The sequence below is a fragment of the Lissotriton vulgaris genome, chromosome 10 (genome assembly GCF_964263255.1).
Source record: "Lissotriton vulgaris chromosome 10, aLisVul1.2, whole genome shotgun sequence".
NCBI classification, from domain to species: domain Eukaryota; kingdom Metazoa; phylum Chordata; class Amphibia; order Caudata; family Salamandridae; genus Lissotriton; species Lissotriton vulgaris.
This window is the reverse complement of record NC_141698.1, coordinates 250,701,986-250,726,749: the sequence shown is the minus strand read 5'-3', so window position 1 is coordinate 250,726,749 and position 24,764 is coordinate 250,701,986. Positions and strand designations below refer to the sequence as shown.

The 24,764-nt window shown below is 44.9% G+C and overlaps 1 protein-coding gene and 1 pseudogene across 2 annotated transcripts in view; both read left to right on the top strand.

Annotated features, from left to right (window-relative positions):
- LOC147685054 (uncharacterized) overlaps positions 1–24,764 on the top strand; it is a 384,063-nt gene that overhangs the window by 256,146 nt on the left and 103,153 nt on the right. The gene's annotated exons all lie outside the window — the stretch shown is intronic.
- Positions 1,124–24,764, top strand: LOC147685055 (mitochondrial ribosome-associated GTPase 1 pseudogene; annotated as a pseudogene).

Below are 24,764 nucleotides of genomic sequence, written 5' to 3'. Positions count from 1 at the left end.
GGCAGTGACCCACGACAGGCAAGAGAGGAGTCGCACACCCCACGTGGCAGGCAGCCACAGCACCATGTGCTCCAACAACCAGCGACACAAGACCGAACGTCACGTCGCCCAGCAAGCAAGAAACACGTCACCAAGTGTCTAGTCCAGACAAGTGTGCCAGAGCAAAGGCAGAAGCCGATGCCACCAGAGCGCCGCCTCGAGGTCGAAACGCAACGCCCTCGAAGAAAAGAAGACGAGTGACAGCTCTGTCACCCCGAAGACCGGTTGAGCACAGGTGGGCTGAACAAGCCAACAAAGGGAGAAGACCGAAGACTCACAGTTAGCCAAGAAGCACACCCTGACACGCTAGACAGCCACCAAGGCGGACCGACGTCCCAGGATACAGACCCATGGATGAACCAAACATAAGCCGCAGCAAGCGCAGTCCACATCTCATCCCAACGCTTCCCCAGGTGACCGTCCATCCCCAAGCGTCGGCAATCTGAGTCAGTCGGTATCTCTGCTCCTGTCCGCCGATGCCACAGGCAAAGATCAGCACTGAGTGCCCGCCTTCTCACCGCCTCAAGATGGAGTCTGCAGTGGCCCCACAACAGGCAAAAGAGGAACCGTACACTCTACGTGTCAAGCCGCCACCTAAGGTCAACATCAACAAAGCGGAGGCACATGGCTGCCAAATCTCTCCGGACATCCAACACTCCCCGCAAGTCACCAACACCTGTCATCCCGAGTCTCTACATGGCTGGCAACCACCATCACCCCAGCCATCAGCACCTGCGCCAAACAACACCACTGCCAGATACCGGCAGTGCAGACCGGCAAGAGGTCCGAGAAGTTCAAGCAAGATGTGGTCCGCAAACAGGGACCAAGGAACTTCGACATCCTCAAGAACCAGAAGTAAAACCACGAACAGTAGAAGGCCGCGGGACTGGTCCAGTCACAGAGTGGAAAAGAAGACAGTGTCCTAGAGCCAGGACAAGACCAGAGGGAAACGGGTGGAGTGCACGCCTCTCGGAGAAGCCTGGTCAGGAGGACAAGAGCAGCGAGATTACCAGACCATGTCACGAACAGGAAAACAAAGGAGAAGGGCACGACGCCATGAAGGAAAGAAAAAAAGAAAGGAGTCATGTGGCATGACGCCATCAAGGACAGCAACACCCAGAAAGGTGAGGAGAGGTGTGACAAGTCTGCATACCGACCAGAAGAGGAGGTGACATGCGCCACAACATCGAGTACAAGGGCTTACAGGTCAAAGGGAACATCGGTAGCACTTGCCGAGGAACAGGCCTCTACCTACAAGTCCTCTGACAACCCGTCGACTGCAGGAAGAAACAGGCTGGACTATTGGCAACACCCACCTTTGGGATTGAGCGGAAGCCTGGATGCGGAGAGCGCTCAGACGTCCGGCAGAAGGAAAACTGACCACTCCACACCAGCCCATGGATATCCAAGGGGCAAAGGCCTCAGGGACACCGGTGGCAGAGGGTCCAGACACGAGAGATGGATCCGTTGCCGTCTACCCTGTTTGTCCCAGGAAGAAGGGGAACTTGTGCGCAAAGGAAAGAGTTAACAACCACCCTCCAGGCGGAGCAACGGATGCATGGTAGTAATCTCATCTCCTCCTCCATTCACATCGGCTTGTGGAGTTGGAGCAACGCTGCAGAGAACACCCTGCCCAGTGGAAACCTGAAGAAGAGGGCCTCTGGGACATCTTGTTGCAGGAGAATACCCACGAGAGGGGCCTCCCAGTGAGAGGGGTGCCTTTCAACCTCTCCTTCTTTTGCAATATGAAACCAAGCTGCCTACAGTGAAGAAACCCGACGGACCAGTATAAGACAACCTCCATCAAGTCCACCATCTGGTCATCCTATTCAGCGTCACTCCGAAAGCAAGATCTCAATGGACTGAAGAACATACTGCCATGGCGCAAGTCCAGAAGAGCACGCCCACCGAAGACCAAGACACCGAGTACAAGAGAACGAACGCTTCAGCTGAAAGTTTCCACGTTCGTCATCTAGCAAGAAGCTGAAGAGACTCCTTCTAAAGTTATGAGATAACATATTTTTGTATTTTTCCTCCCACAGGTTCGGACTTTGTTTTGTCTCAACTTTTATTAAAGTTGGGGAGGAATGTAGTGTCCTGATGGACACGGTCTAGTTGTTGTATTGTGTAACCCCACACTTTACACCCACCCACCACTGGTGTCACGAGTCACGTGACCCAGTCAATAAAGAGGGCGGAGCGCACATGCTCTTGGCCCATTAACCAGCTACCAATCTAAGTGTCCGGGTCCAGTTACTATCAGCATGTGGGCCTAGGGCCCGACACCACAACCACTAGACGTGTTATTCATGACAATAGAGACCTCTCTCTCTCCGCCATGATAAAGGGGTGATGCACTAACTCAATGTCTGAAGCTGGTCAGGCACACAGGAGTTAAGCAATGACTGTAATCAAAGAGAAGCCAAATGCATTGATGCTGGAGATGAAATATGCTACAACACTCCTTGCTCGCCACGCTCTGCAACCCTGCTTACAAAGCATTAGCCTGTAAAGCAAGACAAGCTGCGGATGAGCTTCCGGTGCTGGGAATAAAGCAAGTGTGTTAGCGGGGGAGACAACACAACATTTCCAAACTAAAAGGGAGGTCATGGAGTAATGTATAGAAAGAGCTCGGAAGCGCTATTCTCCCCAGAGACCAGAGCCACTCCATGGCCTGGGCAGCTGGCTTCGAGGAGCAGGTAAGGCACCAATAGCAGTGCCCCCTGCTCTGAGGCAGGTTGCAGCCCAACCCTTCGCCCCTGTCCGCCTGGTTCCCGTGCTCTGCTGAAGCGCCATGATTGATTGGGAGGGGAAGGGTGTGCAGAGACAGTGAGAGGGAGGAGTGGGAAATAAATATGCATGAGTTGCTGTATAATAGCTGCTAAATCCATGCCTTTGTGTTCTGCGCCTCAGACGGATTACAGAGCCGTCATCACTGTGCAGACCTTGGCAAAAGCACCATCCAAGGGCTTGGCTCTCGCCATCGGTCGGAATGGTTCCACGGCAGAAGTTATTATTAGCCTTTCATTGTCCGAGATATTATTGCAGTTGTGATAAAACAGATTTATGAGCCCCTTGATTAATCCCTGACCATTCCCCAACTTGTGTTTGGACTCGCTTTAGTGCAAGAAAAGCACGGCCGTGTGCCAGAATGTTGTCATGCAAAGCTAGCAACAACTGAATTATCTGTGCTTGCAACCTGAATTATAAATATAAAAAAAAATCAATGGCGTCTTACCTTGCCTTCATTTGCTGGCGTCTGGCGCAGGGGGTCAATTTTGACTGTAGGCGCAGGGGGTCAATTTTGACTGTAGCATCTGTCGTAATCTCGGTTTAGGTTTAACACAAGACTTCCTGCCTTTCTATGACCAACATCATGTGTACAGACGAAATACTCAACGGTGAAAGCAAAATCAGTGCAGCTCTCATGAAACTGTACTATGTACACAGCTATAGAGTGGGGAGGGAGAGTCTAAAATGATAATGATTGTGCGCTGCGTGAGGCCCCATTGTAAAAGTAAAAGTGCCATAGCGCACTGCAAAAAAACGTAATGAATACAGTTTCTACAAATGCAAAGCGTAGTGGTCATAAACGATGTGTGGCACTGAGGCAGGGAAACACAAGATGAAGAAAAAGTAGTTCCAAAAGGAAAACATAACCATGAAAGCAGACAAAAACTGTAGTTAGGCGGTGCTGCTTCTGGAATAAATGGAAGTGACGGATCAGATCGACAGCCAATAATAAGCCCGCTAAGAAAAGCAATTCCAGAGTTTACTAATGGCAAGAAGCAAGAGAAATTACCCGGCAATAGGCGGCCGAGTGCCCCCCGATACAGATTACTTGATGTGTTGGAGAGACAGAGCATGCGCCCTGCGTATGCGCGACCTAAAAATGGATGCCTTTCCTGACCCTTTGGAGGATTTTACCATTTCTGCGGGTAACGCTGATACAGTAATGTGTGTCTGATTCTGGGATCCTTGACCATTAGATGAGCAGGACCCCATGTTGGTGGAATCTCCAAGACATTCACAGAAGCTGTCCCTAAACCACACATTACCCTCATCACAGCGCTGCATGCCTACTTCAAAACAAAGGCCAATAAAGATTTTGAACGGTTTGAATTTTGACAAGCCAGGCAACAAGCGTAAAAATCTATCCACACTTTCTACACGTAATTAAAGGAGTTTGCCAGCACATACATGCAGGTTCGCTGATGAGAACGAAGAAATACGTGGGCAAATGATTCAAGGGTTTGTGTCAGTGAAGTGTTGCAAACGCATTTTAGAAGAGTCTGGAAGATCTCTGGCAGACATCTTAACTATGGGCAGGACAAAATAACTTTTAAAAGCCAGAGCTTCTCGCATAGAAGCTGTTTTGAACAAACCAGTAAAAGTGGAACCAGTCAAGCCAGTCACTTCAACACTCAGTGGCAGTAGACTGAGGGAAGGTGGTATCACCCCCAAAACGTGCGGCTACTGTGTAGGACCAGCTCAACAACTTAATGCCCAGAGAGTGGGAAGAAAAGCACAGGTTGTGGTAAACAGAACTATTTTGTGAAAGTGTGCAGTTCAGGTAAAGGGTACCCAGCACGGACAATGGTAAATGCTGTACCAGAGGCACAAGAGTGAAGCAGTGATATGGATGATGATGATAATGAAGAACACACTATCGCACTATCCACTCCATATTCGTGGTTGGCATTGCATCCCAAGGCACACGTCAACTTCCTCAATGCCAAATACTCGTGGGAGCTCATACGACAACAGCAATAATGGACACGGGTGTCCATCAACGTAATGTCTTCTGAAGCATACCATACCGTGCAACCACCCCCACTTCTACACCAAGCAGTGGTCAAAGTGTTCGCCTACAGCCAAGACTAGCCACTTGACATGAAAGAAAAGTTCTGAACGACAATCGCATATGGATCTCAATTAGTAGATGTGCAAATATATGTTGCTGAAGAAGGCCACAGCATACTACTAGGATATAGAGCAGCAGTAACCCTGGGCATTGTAAATTTTGCATTTGGAGTATATTAAAAAGCCATAACTCACATCCTCAAAGAATTCCCCACAGTGTTTGAATGCGTTGGAGGTCTATGAGGCTAGGTGATAAGGTTACACATAGATAATTCAGTACAACTCATAGCCCTCTGTCACCAATGTATTTCTGTTCATCTGAGGCATCAAGTTGAAAAAAAACTAGAAAAACTTGACGCTGCAGGCACAATGGATATGTGTAGACATGCGTTTACCCAATGTTGCCATCCAGAGAGACCGACATCCAACGCCTACAATAGACAACATAAATAGTGAACTCAGTGGGGCCTGCTGGTTCTCTAAACTGGATTTGCACTCTAGCTATCACAAGCTTGTCCTTGCAGAGGAACCCCACTACATAACAACCTTTTGCTCTCATATAGGTCTATAAGCGATTTTGGAATCTCAATCGCTGCTGAGGTATACCAAAATGCCATACTTCAACTCGTAGTAGACCTCCCGGGAGTCATCAATGTCAGCAACAACATCATAATACATGTTAAGACCATCCCAGAACAAAAAATGAGGTTAAAGAAAGTGCTTCAGAGGATTCAAGATTCTGACCTCACCCTGTACTGCAGTATGTATGAATTCCTAAAACAAAAACTGCATTTCTTCAGGAGTAGGTCCTGACCCTGACAAGGGACGGAACATCAAAGAAGCATCTCCTCCCACTACAGCGAATGATACAGGCAGCTTTTTAGGCATGGTCAACTACTTTGGTCATTTCATCAAGGAACTGAAGGAGCTGGCACAACCACTGAGGGACCTCTCCAAATCCACAGTCCCATGGTCATGGGGCCTCGACCAAGAACAGGCTTTTAAAGCTGCAAAGGAAGCCTTGTTAACCGATGCAACATTGACCTATTTTGACCGTCAGAAGGAGACAAAAATAGTGGTAGACAAGGTCCAATAGGGCTGGGTGCTGTGCTGATTCAAGAAAAGGTGGAAGAAGACTGGACCTCAGTGGCGTTTGGGAGCCGATCTCTCACATCTCTATGACAGAACAACAATATTCTCAGATTGAGAAGGAGGCAATCACCATACACTGAGGGTGTCATCATTCTCATCTCTACATATATGCCAACCCGTTTACAGTCACAACTGACCACAAGCCCTTAATAACGCCATTCAATGGAACAGCCTCAAAACCGCCTCAGCGGATCAAAAAATGTATGCTCCAACCTCAGGAGTATAATTATAAAGTAGAATATCATTCTGGGTCCAACAACACTGCATACTACCTGTCCCAGCACCCTCGTGCTGCCATGATTTAAGAAGAAAAAGAGGCAAATTAAACAGAAGAGTATTTGAGGTATGTGACTACTTGATCTCATCCTCTTCCCCTCTCTAAAGAACTCCTCCATCAAGCCACGAGTGGTGATGAATGCATTCAAAAAGCACTGGATGCAGTAAAAGCCAATTGATACGTTGCATTAAAAAACATTGTGTCCAGCTTACTCCCAATGCCAGACACCACGGAAAGTCTTCATCATGTGCGCCAAGAACTGAGTGCTGATCCAAATGGCTGTCTTCTGAGGGGACATTGCTTAGTCATTTCCACCAGCCTTACTGACCTTGTAAAGCAGCTCTCTCATGCTGGATGTCAGGGTATGGTCAAGACCAATAGTCGTCTACGAACCACGTCAAAGCAATGATATGTTCATGGGCCTGGTGTCAAGCATCAGGCCAAGCCAATCCACCTTCTTCAGTGGTGATAGAAGTAGGACACCAACAGCCTTGTGTGAGAGTTAGCCTTGATTTTGGGAGCCTACCAGATGGAAGGCACACCATCTATATGATTGATGACTATTCAAAATACCCTGAGGTGTTAATACAATCCTCTTTACGTGCAAGTAAAGTACTCTCTAAGATTGAGAAAATCATGGTGACGTATAGCTTGACAAAAGTGTTGAAAACTGATAATGGCTCCTGTTCCAAGGCCAAAAGGTGGCAGCCTATCTAAAGTCACTAGACACGTCTCACAAATGAATCACACCCTGTTGGCATCAAGCCAACGGCGAGATAGAAAGATGCATGAGGACCTTGAGCAAGGTCATTTGGATCACATCTGCTAGCCAACAAGCTCCTGAGTTGGCCATCTATTAATCCCTGCAAGATTACCGTCAGACACCACACTCTACCACGTGGCGGGCTCCTGGGCATGTCTCAATGGGTAGAGTAGTAGAGGACACTATCACCAGACATTTACACCTGCTCGTATTGATGACCGCCTAGTGCACGAGAAAAGACAGAAAGCCAATGATAGAGCCAGTCAACGCTGGCACGAAACAAATGTTATCTCTTAAGATTGGAGACTTAGGGGCCTATTACAATAGCGGGCGAACATCGCAGCCGAGCCTGGGACTTGCTAGGCGCATCCTCAACTTTAAGATTGCAGCGGGCGGTGCTTGAAGCAGCACCCCGCAATGGTAAAACCCATGTTATGCATTGTCATGCACAACGTGACGGGCACCACGCGGTGCCTGCCACCTTTGACAGTTGTCACCAAATATCTCTGAAAAGGCATCTACCGTATTCACAATTGCTAAGAATTAAAAGAATATTGTCTCAAATGAATACATACACGAAGAATCAAAACAAGATGCTCGCAAGATTCAAGGACAGAAAATACCCAGAAACAGCCTTGACTAGTGCAAGAGAAAGGGCAGAAGCCATCAATCAATCAGTTACTAACACTTCAAGAAAGGGAGAAAACCAGCAGTAGACCAATGTTTGTGTCCAAATTCTCAACCAAGAGCTATCAGGTGAAAAAGATTATACTGAAAAACTGGCCTATGATAGAAAATTAACCAGATTTCAACTGAATTTTCAACTCTAAACCTTTCTTTGCATACAAACGTTCAAGGAACCATAAAGATTTACTCGCGACCAAACCAACACGAAAAAGCGTCACATACAGTGGAACAAAACCATGTCTAAATTGCAGCCACTGCAATAACATCATCCGTGGCAATACTTTGAATCATCCCAACACTGTAAAAACAATCAGACTGTTTACCAACACAACCTGTGACACAAAAAAGTTGGTATACTTACTTAAATGCCCATGTGGACTTCCATATGTTGGAAAAACGGAGAGGAAAATGAAAGTTCAAATAACGGAAAACAAAAGCACCATCAGAAAAAAAGTCATGAAGGGGCCAGTAGCTGCACATTTTACCATCAATAACTACAACATAAGTCAGTTAAGATTCTTGATCTTGGAGGTTGTCCCCGTGAAACCAGGTACAGATAACAGGAAAAAACTATTGCAACATGAAATGTACTGGATCAAGAAGTTGGACTCTTGTAACCCAAAGGGACTTAATGAACCCATGGAATATAGTTGCTTTTTATAACAACCTGTATACCATTTCAGCATGCTGACATGTTTTTTCTTTTTGAACCCTTGAAAAAAATTTTTTTGCAAAAACATATGTGAGCAGAATCATCCTGAGGTTAACGAGCCATCCCTATACACCATTTACATCACAACAATAGCCCTTATGCCTTCCTTTCACTTCCTTTCACATTTTTTTCACGTTTTTTACATTATTTTCGTGCGTTTACACAGGTGTTTATTCTATCTTTGGAGAAACATTGGCATTAAACCACTCCAAGATGGCCGCATGATTTTAGTCCATTTTCTGTTTCCATAAAGAAACCCATTTACATTTAGTGCACACGCATTGACATCACCGGAGATCGTCCCGGACTCCGAAGAAGCCGGTTACAGATTGCGGTAGAAACTAGTAGTGTGGAGAACCCCACAATGTTTTTCACAAGCGGTACAACCCGAGGGCACTGACTCTTCATCCAGCACAAACGCAGTGTTTTAGATCGCTCTCTAAGTTAAAATATACCGGTTTTAACGAGCATCATGAGGCCGGCATGGAGTGTTTGTTCACCACATCGAAAATATGCTGATTACAGCTACGAGCAGCGTGCACCAAGAATAGCTCATTGAAACGCTCACTACGAGAAGTCGGCTCCACAAGGGCAGTAATAATGAGCACGTTTTCGCGCACAACGAACGCTATTTGATAATTCTTCGCCGACCTCGCATTAACGTCAATTCACCCATTTTTAACATAACACCGCCACGCTCCGTTATTTTTTCCTCAAGAGTACTATTCTTTGAAGACACCTTTTCCATAGCACTATCATTTGCACCAATGTTTAAGTCACCCTTGAGCTGAAGATAAGCATACGTTTTTTAACTTTTCCATAGCACTATTGTTTTCACTAATATAAACCTGTGCTAGAGTGAGGGAGCTTAGACATCCCTGGATTACAACCATATGCCCTGTTCCTTCCAGATAAAACGCATTTCCCCTTAAACAGGGCTCAGTCCCGAAATGCATAGGGATTCACAGTGTTGAATGGATTCCAATGTATACACTGTGATCCTACAATTGATACAAGCGGCATCACCCGCAGTGAATACGATCATTGTGAAGTAACAATGAAGATGACAATGTTGACAAGATAAACACAAGAATTTCGAAGACAAGACAGGTTTACTGTTTTCATTTAAAGAAGTCTGGTTTAACTTGAAGAACACATAGAAGACTCATAGGGAGTGCTAGATGGGCACACTGTTATTAAGTTAACAGTGATCGTCATATTGACTCACTCCCGTGGGTCAGAGGGAGATACCCACTAGCAGCCGAGTCTTATAAAACGGATTAAAAATAATACAATAAGTTGATCTACATTAACACAGTGTGCCACACGCCATACGACATTGTACCCCCCAGTGCAGCCACCCACCCCCTGGAGCCCACAATGGGCCCCCGTGGGGAGTTCCCACATGCCTTTCCATGGCAGAGTCTCTGCCATGGAAAGGCATGCATCCTAATATGGATGGCGGTGCCTGCAAGGCACAGTCACCATATTGAGTCCCTTTTCCATCCGGCCGGCAATCTGACCGGCATAAAGCGGCGGGCGGTCTTTACGTCCGCCTCGCTGCCCCTCGTGATGCTAATATGGCGGGGGCAAACATGGGACATTTGGCAGGCAGATCGCCACCACTGGATCAGCAGTGGCAACCGCTGGCCCAGCGGTGGCGATCTGCCCACCATCATACTAGGGCCCTTAGTCTTCATCAAGGACCGATTCCTAAGAAGCAAATTCAGACAAACTTTTGAGCATTCCCCTTGGACCATTATCCATGTGCATGGTACCAAGCTTACTGCTTGTTGGGGGACCAAAGAGATCACAAATGCGTGAGAATTTAAGAAATTTCACCCCAGTGCTGAGTATTTCAGGGACTTGGATGGCAGTGATCCCTAGGTGGATGAGCAAGACATGATGTCAGAGTCAGGAAGTTTGGTTTCCCCTCTACCAGCCTTAGTTGATGATAACCTTGATTCGGCTTCCCCTGTAAAAGACTGTGAGCTGAGTTGTGAGGCTAGCTTACCGAACAACCCAGTAATTGTACTACTCGCACTAGATATCTCTGAGAGGGAACCCTGCACCTTCCAAGAGGCTGACGGATAACTTGCCGTAGATAAGTATTTGGTCTAAAGTAACAGACATTAATATAAGGCCATGTGTGCATTTTATTACTCCCTGTCATTTGATTCTTTAATGCAAAAACCACAGGTGATGGACAGAATGCAGAACAATGTCATAAATTCACCCCAGTGCAGAGATCTGATCCTAAATCCATCGTTTTTTTGCATTCCACACCACCCCAGTTCAGACATGGCCATATGCAAATCAGTCTGACCCTGTGCCTCATGGGAACAGTCCAGCCCGAACTGCCAAGCCATGCTTCCCTGGACCGGAAACAAGCTTCCGAGGACCGGTTTCTGGCATTTCAGCCGTCTTCAGCCTGCCTTGCTTGAATCCAGTGGTGTGGAGTGCATGGGGCTCACGTCTGAGCATACCCATCCCACTCGGGTTGACAAATGCAAAAACCACAGGTGATGGACAGAATGCAGAACAATGTCATACATTCACCCCAGTACAGAGATCTGGGCCTAAATCCATCATTTTTTTTGCACTCCACACCACCCAGTTCAGACATGGCCATATGCAAATCAGTCTGACCCTGTGCCTCATGGTAACAGTCCAGCCCGAACTGCCAAGCCATGCCTTCCCTGGACCGGAAACAAGCTTCCGAGGACCGGTTTCTGGCATTCCAGCCGTCTTCAGCCCGGCTTGCTTGAATCCAGTGGTGTGGAGTGCATGGGGTGAATGTATGACATTGTTCTGCATTCTGTCCATCTACTGTGGTTTTTGCATTTGATTCTTTAAGCCTGGTGTAATAGTGCATTGTATTCTCTAGATCACCCCTTATCTTTATTTTTCAAGACATTCATAAGAACAAGTACAGCACTCAGATATGCCAGAGTGTTAAAATGTCAAGCTCCAGTCTTCAAAATGACCAACAGGAGCCCCAACATTCTAACATTGCTAAGCAACTAGAACATAGTTGAAAGATGCATAAAGCAACACTGCTTAAAAGATGCACAAACATTTCCAAATAACTAAGATAAAACAGTAAAACAAAATAAAACAAAAGAATCGGATATAACACACCTCCTCTCCTGTAAAAACAAAACAAAAATTAAGTTACATAATCATTTAGATACTTAGGAGTAGATTTCAACCTGAAACTAACTCTGATGGAAGAGGTCAATTCAGAACAATCTGAAACATCATTAGAAACCAATAAATCATCATTTCCTAATAACGCACTCCCTGTAGAGCTGACTAATTCGTTTGTACCATAAAAACCTTCATCAGAGTGCAACATTAGATCAGATTTAATTGAATTTCCCACTTTAGCATTTGCCACTTTAGCAACACGTCTGTTACTCCACCATTTCCCACCTGAAACAATGACAGCATGTTTACCCACTTTGACTATAGTAGTCTCAGGATAACATTTTGAACCGTTTGCTTTACATGGTCTCCTTATTCTAACTTTATCTCCAACATTAAACCATTCCTTTTTAACATGTTTACTCTCATCATATCTGATTTTTGATTCAATTTGAGATTTTTCTACTTTACTTCTGACTTGATCCAAATTAGGTACATTTCCTTCACACCTGGTTTTACTCACCACCCATTCTGGAGACAATTCATTGAAAGATTCTCTTCCTCGCAACATGGCAAACAGAGTGACTCCAGTTGTGGAGTGAGGAGTGTTATTATATGACCACACTCTATCACTTACCACCTCTTGTACTTGTTGACCTAAAGATATGGCTAACTGTACAGAATCTTTTAAAATATGATTCACTCTTTCCATTAAACCATTACCCTGTGGACTATACAAAGCAGTGGTGAGATGTTTAATGCCAAGATTACTTTAAAAATCTCTCATGTTGTGTGAGACAAATTGCACACCATTGTCTGAAATAAGGAAACCAGGGACACCTTCAGACCTAAAAAGTTTTGTCAAAAATGTGATTACATTTTCAGTGTTGGGATCCCTCATGAATTTAAAAGACACCTATTTAGAGTAATCCACAACTGTTAAGATAAATCTAAAACCTTGGTTCAATCCTCCAACCGGCCCCAAAAAGTCTATGCCAAGTTTCCCCCAGGGATTTTTAGGAAATTTAACTGGAGATAAAGGAGAATTGACTTACGTAATAACTTTTCGGCATGAGTACACTCAACGCAATTGTTCAATAATGTTTCAACACAAATATCCATGCCAGGCCACCAGTAATGCAACCTTAGTCTTTTCTTTGTACTAGTAACTCCCCCATGCCCCTTCTGAGCCAAAGCAATTACTTTATTTCTGATAGAGATAGGAGGAATAAGTAATGATCCCCTCATAACAAGATTTTCTTCAAGACTCGATTCATCCTTAATTTTAGAAAAATTGAAGCATTTCCTTGTCAATTTAGCTTTTTCTTGGCCACCCATCAGATACAAATTTCTTATTTGAGAATTATCATTAGCCAAAGCTGTTATCCAATCTGATTTAGAAATAACTCCCTCCGTTAATCTCAGACCTTCAACCAAGCTTATTACCACTTCTTTATCATCAAGAATAGAATCACATTCTAAAACAGTTAAAGGACACCTTGATAAAAAATCTGCTTTAAAGTTTCTCCCCCCAGGAATATGCCTCATTACAAAATTGAAATCATAGAGTTTTGAAAATAGGCGAACCAATCTATGACTGGCATTTCTTAGTCCTTTATCATTCCAAATGAAAATAAGAGGCTTGTGATCTGAAATAAGTATAAACTCTCTTCCCCATACATAAGTAGAAAAGTGTTTAACACCCCAGACACAAGCCAAAGCTTCTTTCTCTATAGTACTGTAGTTTTTTTCCGAGGAAGAAAGTTGCCTAGTTGCAAAAGCAACAATATTTGCATTGCCATCAGCCATTTGACTAAGTACGGCACCAAGTCCAGCATTACTGGCATCTACGGTAATATAAGAAATAAGAGCTTCATTAAATGGTTTAAGTGCGAGAGCACTTATAATTATATCTTTTAACTTTTCAAAGGCTGCATTTTGTTCATTAGTCCCCACAAACTTAACTTTGTTCCTAGTTAAAAGTCTTAATGGTTCACTAATGAGGGCAAAATTCGGGACAAACCAAACTCGCTCAGCCCTAAAAATGACCTCAATTGATCTTTGTTGGAAGGTTGAGCACACTCTCAAATGGCCTTAAGTAAGTCTTGCTTAGGAGTGATGCCACTTTGTGAAATGACATGACCTAAATATTCCACCTGAATAAGTAGAAATTTACTTTTTTTTTTCTTGACAGTCATGCCATGTGTGTTTAGAATACCTAATACCTGATCTAACTTGATAAGATGTTCTTGAACAGTATTGGTGGATATTAATATATCATCTTGATATGCCAGAACATCCCTAACATTACCAAAAAGTTGAGACATTAATTTTTGAAAGACCGAGGCCGCTGAGGCCAAACCAAATGGTAGTCTCAAAAATCTAAAAGGACCAAATGGAGTGTTAAAGGCGGTTAAATCCCTAGACTCATCATTCAGCTCAATTTGATGGTACACCGCTCTTAAATCTATTGTGGAAAAAACTTTTGTGCCTTTAAGTTGAGCAAGCATGTCCTGAATTTGAGGCAAAGGAAAACAGTCAACCTGGATATTCTTATTCAACGATCTTAGATCAATACACAATGTGAGTTTGTCACAATTTCTTTTAAGTGCGACGACAATAGGAGAAATCCATAAGGAAGAATTAATCTGTTCAAATACACCTTCATTGCATAACTGATCGAGATGATTTTTCAGTTTATCTTTAATACTTAGAGGGACGTATCTGACCTTATGAATCATAGGAATGGCATCCGGTTTTAATATTATTTTATGTTCAAATCCCTTGACTGACATTAATTTGTCTAAAAAAACAGCTTGATGTTTATTAATAATGGTATCTAACGAAGAAAGATCAATAGTTAGAGAATTAACACTCTCAGAACGATCTAAAGAAATAGGATTATCAGTACCTGGTCTTAATATCATTTTAAATTTCCCTTGATCCTTCCATCCTAGAATATTATAACCTTTTTTAGCAATATAAATCTTAGAGTCAATTGTTCTATCTTCAAAGGTGAGATTGTCAATAAAGTACCCCATCATTTCAATTTCTTGCCCATTGAAGGCCACTGTACGCATATCAGGTGATATTAAGTCAACCCCCGCCATTCTTTAAAGAAAAATACATCTGAAAGAATGGTAACTGGAGATCCAGAATCAACTGTAACCTTTACTGGAACATTACCAATCTTTACATCACATACTGGATCAGCACTATCAGAATCTTGTTGTGAACTAACCATGTCAACAGATAATAATATTTTCTTTACAGAATTTTCTTCTCCTATCAAACTTACTTCATTAAAATTTTCAGTTTCGACATACATCTTTACAGAATTTTCTTCTCCTATCAAACTTACTTCATTAAAATTTTCAGTTTCGACATACATCGTTTTAGATTTGAACTACACGAGCGCTGGTCGCGCTATCACCTAGCTCGGACTATTGGTGATTTTAATCTCCCTTTTGCTTATCTTTGTTCATTTTGGTTCCTTAACCCCTGTTTTTACTGGCGCTATACCGGGCTTGCTGTCCCCTTACCTGCATTTAATTCAGGAAAACACACCGCCATTTGGTGGGTCCGGGTCCCGGGGCTGATTTCATTTGTGGCCGCCATCTTTGGTTGGGCTGAGTGTGTGTGTGCGCGGGCGCCATCTTGGAGCGTCCCGACGCTCGAGTGGATGTGGGAGACGCCTATTTAAAGTCGTCCTCTTCCGCGCAGCGGTATTGCGCAGCGGGACGCCGTCGCTTAGCCGGAGTCGTGCCAGAGTCCTGCCCGTCTGCGCCCGTCAGCGTCCCGGAGGCGTTCGAGGCGACGGGCAGGACGCGGCCATTCGGCTCGAGTTAGCCCGCATTTGTGAGCATCATGCTACACTACTCGGGTTCGGAACTTCGGTCTTGGCAGTACATAAATGGTCTCTGCCGGACGGTTTTTCCTGCTCGCCACAAGGGCAAGCATTGCTGCCCTGAGTGTGGCTGGCGCCCGCAGAAACATCTTGGCGATGCGCCACAGAAGGCGGCGGCTAGCGCTAAACATCTGGGCCTACTGCTCAACACTAGATCTCTTGGCCGGCACGCCCTGGATATTTTTGATTTGTTAGAGTCAGAAAAACCCCTGTTCCTAATGCTCACCGAGACGTGGCTTGGCGAGGCGTCCAACCCAGATATTGCCACTGCTATCCCGCCCGAGTATAACATCTTCAGGCAGGATAGGCCGAAGGGGCGTGGAGGTGGGGTGGCATTAATAGTCAACAAAATGGCCACCTGTACCATCATCCCATCGGACGCGATCAAGGATTGCGAATCCCTTGCTTTCGCCATTGTCTTTTCACCACACCAATCGATGAAGGGTCTCCTAGTCTATCGGCCGCCGGGGCCCACGGGCTCTTTTTTTGAAGAGTTCCAGTCGGTGACCTCTTCTTTGTTACTTACATCAGAGCATTGCATTGTCGCCGGGGATTTCAACGTCCATATGGACGTGGAAACGGATGCCGATGCGATGAAAATGTTGGAGGTCACAGCCCCTATGGGCCTGGTTCCCTATCATGTTGGGCCGACCCATGAGAAGGGACATACCCTTGATTTGACCTTCTCTACGACCCCTATTGAGATGTTGGCCCCCACCCAGGTGCTTTGGTCTGACCACAGGCTGGTGAAATTTTATTTCTCAGTAGCTGGGAAGCCTTCCGGTGTCCCTCGGCAGACTTCCGTGGGATTCAGGGCACTTCACCGGATTACTCCGGAATTGTTGGCACAGTCCTGCGCCGATCACCCCTGTGCTTTAACGGGGAACTTAGAGGAGGATGTGGAGCGTTTACAGGTCTGGCTCTCAGAGAGGCTTAATGATCTTGCTCCTCTGAGACCTCTCCGCAAACACGAAAAAGGTGCTTCTGCCCCTTGGTTTACGGAAGCATTGGCGGCCTCTCGTCGGCAATGCAAGGTAGCGGAAAGAGCATGGCGCGTGAAATACGACGCGACGGCGAAACTCACCTACAGGTCTCTGGCGAAAGCATACCATCGGAACATCCTCGCGGAGAAGAAGGCTTATTTTGCTAGAAAAATTGAAGCCGCTTCCAACTCCTGTAAGGAGCTTTTCGCCATTGTGCGGGAGTTTACAACCTCTCGCGCAGCACCTACCCAGACCCCCCCTCCTGCGCCTTGGGTCAGGGCGATTGCGGACTTCTTCACCTCTAAGATCCAGCGGATCCAGGACTCCTTCCTTGTGCTGGAGCCTGAGGTGCCAGGTCGGGCGGAGAATGCCGCTGTTACCCGACCGAACGCCGGGGTGGCCCTGGCAGCGTTTCCTCCTCTCTCGCTGTCAGCTTCATTTGACCTGATGGCGGGACTAAAGTCAGGTTCCCCTCGGGATGCCTGCCCCGCAAAATTTCTGGCTAAAATGGCAGCGGTCATTAATCCACTCGTGAACCCCCTGTTGAACTGTTCTCTTGCACAGGGTGTGGTTCCCCAGTCCTGGAAGCAGGCAATGATTATTCCCCTGCTAAAAAAGCCTGGTCTGGATGTGGAGGTGTTAGCGAATTATAGACCTATCTCGCTCCTGCCGGCTTTTGCGAAGGTCATTGAAAAACACGTGCATAAGGTGCTTGCCGATTACCTGGAGTCCCACGACCTACTGCACCCTACCCAGTCGGGTTTCCGCGCCAATCTTAGCACCGAAACAGCCCTCCTGGAAGTCTCGGAGGCGATAAAGGAGGTGCTGGATTCGGGTGGGAGAGCGATGCTGGTGATGCTAGACCTGTCGGCGGCTTTTGACACCGTCCCTCATGAGGGTCTGCTTGCTAGACTCTCAGAGATCGGTCTTCGAGGGACGGTGCTCCAGTGGTTTCGATCTTTCCTGGCAGGCCGTCGACAAACGGTCTGGGCTTCTGCTTGCTCCGCCGAGATGTCGCCATTGGGTGTCGGAGTTCCTCAGGGCTCTGTCCTGAGCCCAACTCTATTTAATATCTTCATGACCCCTCTGGCGGCTCTGGCGGAGTCCTTCGGGGCCCAGATCGTTTCTTACGCCGATGACACCCAGCTCCTCTTCACCTGTGAGAGGGGTGCGGATTTCGATGGAGGTAGGATCCAGGGTTGCCTTGAGGCTGTGTTTCAGTGGTTCCATCATAACAGCCTCAAGTGCAACTCGGATAAATCCGAGGTCCTCTTTTTTGGGTGCAGTGCGGACCCGGATTGGAAAGAGTGGTGGCCTGAGAACATGTTTCCACCAGCAAGTTCGTCCCAGGTAGCTAAAAACCTTGGGATTAAGATCGACAATGGCCTCACTCTACGCTCGCAGGTAATCGGTCTCACTGGCACCTGCTTTGGCTTACTCCGGATGCTTCGCAAGTTCCTTCCCTTGTTATCGGAAGAACACAGGAAGATCACGGTGCAGGCGATTATAGGCTCGAGAATAGACTATTCCAACGTCCTCTATCTCGGCCTGCCAGAATACCTGCTTCAACGATTACAGGTTGTTCAGAATTCGGCAGCACGTGCTATCTTTGGACTATCTCGCCGTGCCCGAGCCTCGGGCCTCTTGGAGGCTCTGCACTGGCTTCCCGTCCGGAAGCGGATAGTTTTCAAAACTCTCACCCTGGCACACAAAGCCTTGCACACCTCCGGAGCAAAATATCTTCAGAAAAGGCTGTCCTTTTACCTTCCTGCCAGGTCTCTTAGGTCTGAAGCCTTGTTTCTTGCTGTAGTGCCCCGTGTGAAGAGAGCTCGCATCGGTGGTCGCTCCTTTAAATTATTAGCGCCTCAGCTGTGGAACAAACTGCCTGTGTCCTTGCGCAGCACTCCTAACTTGCTGGCCTTTAGGAAGGGGCTTAAAACCTGGCTTTTTACTTCTTAGTTTCAGGTCCTATTAGGTTTCCTCTTTTTTCTGTTTCTGTTCATTTTTCCCTGTTGTGTTATGAGATTAGTGTGCAATTCAAAGCGTCGGGACACTCTTTCGAGTAGCCGCACGCTATACAAAAAACCCGTATAACATAACATAACATAACATAACTTACAAACTAAAGTAAAATGGCCAATTTTCTTACAATTGGTACACTGCTTCTTTAAAGCTGGACATGTAGGAGAGTTAGCAAGATGAGATTTTGAGCCACCTTTTTCCATTCACTTTTGTTAAAGGACTTTTCCTTTTCTCGATGCATTACAGATTGTGATGTTTGTTGTGATACCTTATTTACGTATTCTAAAGTGGAAGGTTTATTAATGCCAAATTCTTTAGAAGCTGAAACAGACCTTTCAATGCCTCTTGCTATTTTTAAAGTCTCAATGAGTGAAGGATTTCTACAGCATAGGATTCTTTTTTGAACTTCATTAGAGTGGCAATTAACAACTAATTGGTCTCTTAAGTACTGTTCAATAGGACCTTCAAATTCACAAGAAGCAGCAAGAATTCTTAACTCTGCTAAGAAAGTATCAATAGACTCATGTTCTCTTTGTTTTCGAGTATAAAACTTGTGTATTTCAACAATAATGCTTGGTTCATCCTTGAAATGTTTTTCTAGTCTCAGTGCCGCCTCAGTATATTCATTCCAGTCATGAGAAGGTGAACGAATGATCTGGGGTTAATGATCAAAAATCCTTTGACCTTCTGCACCTAAAGCATTATATAGCATAGCATTCTTCCGAATAGGAGAAAATTTAACACCATCAATGGCAATGATGTAGCTGTTAAGGGACTTATACCATTGAGACCATTTTATTTTAGGTGTACCAGGTTCTGGAAGAAAAGGAGCCGGAAGAACAGCTGTTTGGATTGCCATTATGATCAAAAGCAAACAAATAAATACTTACTTATTAAGACTATGTGTAAAAGAACAGAAGTAATAAAAAATACTCTACACTGTTTATAACTGTGTACAACAATGTATAAGAAGGTAATTGGATGAAAGCACACGTGTGTAAAAGCACAAATCAATATATATATATATATATATATATATATCTCAATACATTTCAATTTATAATAGCAAGTATCAGAATATACTATGAGTAACTTAATATTTCCGCAGTGCCTATCTAAGAATGAAAATAAATGTGAAAGTCTTACTTTGCTGTGCGCATCAGCGAAAATGAAGCGCAGCATGAAAATACCGTCTTGGTAAGGCTGTGCGCATCAGCGTAAGTGAAGCGCAAAATCGGAAATACGTTTTTTTAAGCTGTGCGCGTCAGCGTATTACTCAGACGCGCAAGAAACACCAGCGTCTAAAAGGTTGCTAGGAAACTGATAAAATGGCCGCCACGTTGAAGGACGTTGTGTAGTGATGTAAAACGCTGTTGTGATGACGTGAGACACCGTTGCGTAGTGACTTGGGAAGCAGGTACGAGGGCTGGAGAAGCAGGAAACAAAGTTGAAGACTCAGCATAAAGATCGAGAGGACATCACAGAAAGATGAAGAGGCATCCACAGAATGACGTGCAGAAAGTTCCAAACAAATGCCGGTAAGCGTTTCCAAGTTATTCAAATGTCGCGTTGAGGCACTGGTAATACTAAAACAGGGTTTCTGAATTTTTCAAATGTCGCATTGGGTCATCTTCAAAGTTAAAGCATTAACTCGTTATTAAACAGCAAAAAATCGCTTGTTCCAACATCAAGTGATATTTGTAAAAACAGGAGTCAAAAAATGCTGAAGTCAAAGCAGCTGAATTGAATAACAAGTAAAATGTTAAAAGACTATAACAACAATATATATGGAATCCACGAAGGAGTATCAGAGTAGTAAATTCAATGTTAAATTAAAATCCTGAAAAATAGATGCTATTTCTATGAGCCTGAATCGAGGTACTTTCAAAAATAATTATTTATGTACATGCAGCGAAGCTCCCAATAGATAATAGATGTAAATGAATAGAACTTATCTTAGTAGGCAGGTTCAGTGTCAAATTAGCAGCAATCTGAAGCGAATTTCAAGAAGACAGTTCATCAGAAAACACTGCAGTCTGGCAAAATCTTCATCAAATCTTCAAAATTGTAGGATGAGGGTTCAAGGAGTGCTGTCTTGACCACGTCGTCGTCAAATTTATGTTGCATCCAGTGAAGACAAGTGCAAAAGAATAGGTTGAAATAAGATTTATTAATAAGAACAAGTACAGCACTCAGATATGCCAAAGTGTTAACCTGTCAAGCTCCAGTCTTCAAAATGACCAACAGGAGCCCCAACATTCTAACATTGCTAAGCAACTAGATCATAGTTGAAAGATGCATTAAGCAACACTGCTTAAAAGATGCACAAACATTTCCAAATAACTAAGATAAAACAGTAAAACAAAATAAAACAAAAGAATAGGATATAACAGTTGTGCTATTTCAGTGCTGCATCCTTGATTGAAGCCGGATTACAATTCATCTAGAAGACTGTTGTCTTTGGTGTGTTGGGTGAGTTGCTCCACTAGACATCTTTCAGTGATTTTGGCAAGGAAAGGGAGGTTGGTGATAGGGTGCAGTTTGTTATGGTCATTCACATCAGCTGAGGGTTTCTTTAGTAGTGGAGTCACCCGACCAGTTTTGAGAGCATCAGGGAAGGAACCTTGGCTGAGAAAGAGTTTAACTTAATTAGTCCAGTTAGGGGAGCGGTAGGTGTAGAGGTCTATTTTCAATGTCACTTGGGATAAGGTCTAGAGGATGGGTCAAAGGTGTTGTTTTCTGGATGTTCTTGAGGGGGCATAAACACCAAAGAATGAATGAATTAATGAATGCCTTTTAAATAAGCAAACAAGTAGATTCTGTCAATGTGAATGCATGAATAATTTTAGTGTTTTTTTAATATATAAATAGGTGTAGACTATCTATCTATACAGTGGGAAAAAGTGCCTCTCTGCAAATGGCAAAAAGAGGGCACTATGTATTGTTATAATACCCCTCACACACTATGAATCCCATAGTGTCATTCTCCCATCATTGGGGTCTTCCCGTCCCTCTACGGGAGGGACGGGAAGACCCCAATGATGGGAGAATGACACATAGTGCCCTCTTTCTGCCATTTGCAGAGACGCACTTTTCCCCACTGTATAAATAGATAGTCTACACCTATTTATATATAAAAAACATTAAAAATGATTCATGCATTCACATTGATATAATCTACCTGTTTGCTTATAACGTTCTGGAGGGTGATTCTATCATTGCCTCTACACTTCCTCAAGTGATTTTTGGATGTCTTTTAAATAACACACAGCTACTCGGAGAGTCTTGTGTTGCTTAGCATGGACAAACAGGAGGGAAGAGGCTAGGCTCTCAAAAGTGTACCCAGTCCTATAGGTTAAAAAGAAAGGTCTTTAGGGTGTTCTTGAAGGGTACTTCCTCAGTTATTAATCTCACATGAGCAGGCAACTGGTTCTACATACTTTCTGCTCTGACCATAAAGTAGGACCCTCCCCCCCCCCTCTTCGATGTTTACGGAAGCAGGGGATAATTAACAGGCTGGTGCCACTAGATTGTACCAATCTTCCTGGTCTGTGCTCCTTGATCCTCCTATTTAACACCTTCGCTGCTAATGGAATTCCCCTCATGTGCTGACCCTCATTGAAATGGGTGTAGTCATGACGGACCCATTCCGTCATCAGCACAGCCCAACCGTGACTGATGACGGAATGGTTCCGTCACAAGCACCGAAGGGGTTAAGAAAAGCAGGGCCTGGTGGGCCAGTGACATAGTTTCTAACATTATGGGCTTACAGACTAGAAGCCAGTGAAGTTTCTCCCTGTAATGAGATACCAAGGCATATTTAGGTAATTTGAAAATAAGACGAATTTCCAAGTTCTGTATTACTTGTAGATGCTTGATTAAGTACTCAGAGACACCCAGATACAAAACATTTACATAATCCAATTAGGGCAAGATCAATGCCCTTACCACAGATTCATGAGGAAGAAAATTCTAGAAATTACCTGAACATGTGGTGGATCCAGGGACAAGATCTAACCACAGCTGAAACCTGGGCCTTGAAAGAAGGTTGGAATTCAAACATTATGCCCAGGTTTCTGGCCACTGTCAAGGATGGGGGTGGAGGGGTGAGCTCACTGGGCCAAGCACCAGTCCACACAAAACTGGCATTTAACTCAAACAAAAAGGATCTCAAGCGCTCACTGAATCCCCTTTATAGGAGAGCAAGAACTGCGTATCATCTGCATATGACACAATATTAATGCTAAAACATTCAACCAGTTGGGACAGTGGACTCATATACACATTGAAAAGGGTGGAACTCAAAGAAGAGCTCTGGGGAACACCCAATTTCAATGATTTGACTCTGGAAGAGCAGGGGTTCATCCAGACAACTTGTTCTTAGTGCCCCAAGAAAAAGCTCAGCCTGCCAAGGGCTGGCCCCAACACTCCTAGATGTTATAATCTTTGTAATAGAATGCTATGGTCAACCATATCAAAAGCTGCTGATAGGTATAACAGCACCAGAGCTACATTGAGGCCGGAATCTAGTCTAAGTTTCATGGATTATGAAACCTCAAGGAGCGTCATTTCAGTACTATGACGGGCTCTAAAGCCGGATTGAATGGAAGGGGAGACTATTATCTGTCAGAAAGGTAGTGAGTTGTCAATTCACCATCTTTTCCATAACCTTTGCTTCTGCTGCTGGCAATAAAGATGTATTAAATTAAACAATTAGCACAAAAAAGTAGCTTGGGGGGGCGCCCACAATCACACACACCTCTCTGAGCGATTCGCGCACAGCAGTCACTAACTGGAGCCTGGAGGTCCGATGATTGATGGGCCTGCCTGTGTGCAGGCACATGATTACCCCGCCCACTCCTAGAGCAGAAGGCAGCCAGGTCTGTACCGTCTCCGTCTGGCACTGGCATCCATCACTGATTGTGGCCTGCCAATGTGGGTGTCCCCCAGGGCCGTCATTCGTGTAGCGTCTCAGGAGCGGCAAGCCAAGGACTGGTCCGGACCCGATCGTGCAGCCTTCTTCTGTTGCGGAGGTTCTTTAGGTGCCAGTGTATTAAGGTTTCTCTCAGTTACCCTAAGTGATGCGTCTACAACAGCTCCTGCATCAGGCAGGGGAGTTTAGGGAAACATTTAACTTTGCGGGCAAGGACATGGCACACTGGTTCCCAGGATATATGTCGAGGGTTCTTACACAGATGAAGGCCAACCTCAAGGATGTGGACTGTCTAATTGAGGTGCATGATGCTAGGATATCATTTTATTCTTGACCTGTCGCTCCAGCAGTCAGGAGAGAATGTTCTCCGAGTCTCACACCAGGGCCAGAGTTGAAGCCTCAATCTGACGCTAGTAGGGCGAAACCCGCTGTTTCAGGAGAGCCTGAGAGCCACGCCGCATTTGTTGCTGCTCAACAAAATGGACCTAACAGATCTAACAGAGAAGCAGAAAATAATGAATGAGCTGGAGCATCAAGGCATAAAAAAAGTGATTTTCACGAATTGTGTCAAAGATGAAAACATTGACAAGGTGGTTCCCATGGCCACTGAAGTGATCCAGTCCAGTAATCGGTACCAGCAGGCTGAGCCCCAGGGCTATTATATCATGGGGATCGGAGTACCAAATGTGGGGAAGTCATCAGTGATTAACGCCATACGAAGGCAGCATCTCAAAAAGGGAAAAGCTTCCAGGGTTGGTGCAATGCCGGGTATTACCAGAGCAGTGCTTTCTAGGATCCAGGTATATGATAATCCCCCCATATATCTGTTGGATACCCCAGGGATCCTCACTCCCCAGGTGGAGACCATTGAGAATGGCATGAAACTGACGTTATGTGGAACAATTCTGGACCACTTGGTGGGAGAGGAGATCCTGGCAGATTACCTACTTTACACGCTTAACAAGTTCAAGCAGTATGGCTATGTGGAGCGCTATGGGCTGGAGGTACCTTCTGACGACATCGAGAGTGTTCTGAAAAGGATTGCCATCAAGCTTGGTAAAACACAAAAAGTGAAGGTCATCACTGGAGTTGGGAATGTGAACATTACAGTGCCAAACTACAGCATGGCTGCATATGACTTCATCAGAACCTTTCGGAAGGGTCTCCTGGGGAAGGTAATGCTAGACTGAGAAAATTGAAGCCAAACAAACACAGATTTGTCCATTCTTCAAATCTCAAATCTTGGCCATAAGCGAAATGTGCACATACCAAGGACAGG